General features: G+C 30.7%; 1 non-coding gene across 1 annotated transcript; it reads left to right on the top strand.

The window, feature by feature from the left end:
• The first annotated feature begins 251 nt into the window (after positions 1 to 251).
• On the top strand, positions 252 to 358 carry LOC111737076. Its single transcript, XR_002779341.1, has one exon. It is a non-coding gene; the product is annotated as a U6 spliceosomal RNA (small nuclear RNA).
• Positions 359 to 843: the final 485 nt, after the last annotated feature.

Here is an 843-nt window from a genome sequence, read left to right as displayed (position 1 = left end):
AGTATATTTTAAAAAGTTAACATAACTTCTCTTAGAGCAAGTATTCGACAGAATATCCTCTGGGAAATAAGGTCCTATGCTCTTAGAGTTATCTCTTAAAAACAATCTTTTTTTTCTTTTAAACTCATGTTTTTGAAAAAGCTTTTTGAAATTCTGACACGTTTGAGGCATTATGCTAGGTTACTGGACTAGAATGATGACTCAATCATAAGTTCTGACCTCAAGGAAGCCACAGATTTGCAAAGGAATATGTGTTTGTTTCAATGACATATATATTAATTTTAGAACAGAGCAGAGATGACTAGTGTGAATCCTGTACAAGGATTACATAAAAATTTATGAGAGGTTCCATATTTTTCTCTTTAAGAGAATGATCAAGGCAAAAATATTCTCTCTCGCCATTTATATTCTACATTGTAGTAGAAGTTTAAAAAGGTGTAATAAGGCAAGAAAAAAAGAGAAAGATTAGAGAGGAAGAATTGAAACTGTTAATATTGACAGATGGCATGATTATCTATTTAGTGAATCTTAAAGAAAATAATATAATATAGGAGGGCCAATATTCTCTGACTTTGAGTCTTACTAGGAAGCTACATTAATCAAGACAGTGTGGTATTTGTGAGATGATAGTTAAATAAAACTGAATAGAGAATTCAAAAATACACCCACACTTACACAGTCAATTGATTTTCGATAGGAGCACTAAAGGACTTCAATAAACAGTGCTTCAACAACTAGAAATCCACATGGAAAAAATGAACTTGATCTCTATATCATGTCACATGTTAATTTAATATGGATCACAGACCTAATTTTAAAAATCTAAGCTTATAAAGCTCATAT

The sequence above is a fragment of the Pteropus vampyrus genome, unplaced genomic scaffold (assembly GCF_000151845.1).
Source record: "Pteropus vampyrus isolate Shadow unplaced genomic scaffold, Pvam_2.0 Scaffold1, whole genome shotgun sequence".
Taxonomy (NCBI): Eukaryota; Metazoa; Chordata; class Mammalia; order Chiroptera; family Pteropodidae; genus Pteropus; species Pteropus vampyrus.
The sequence above is the reverse complement of the archived record's forward strand: the minus strand, read 5'-3'. Positions and strand labels throughout refer to the sequence as shown.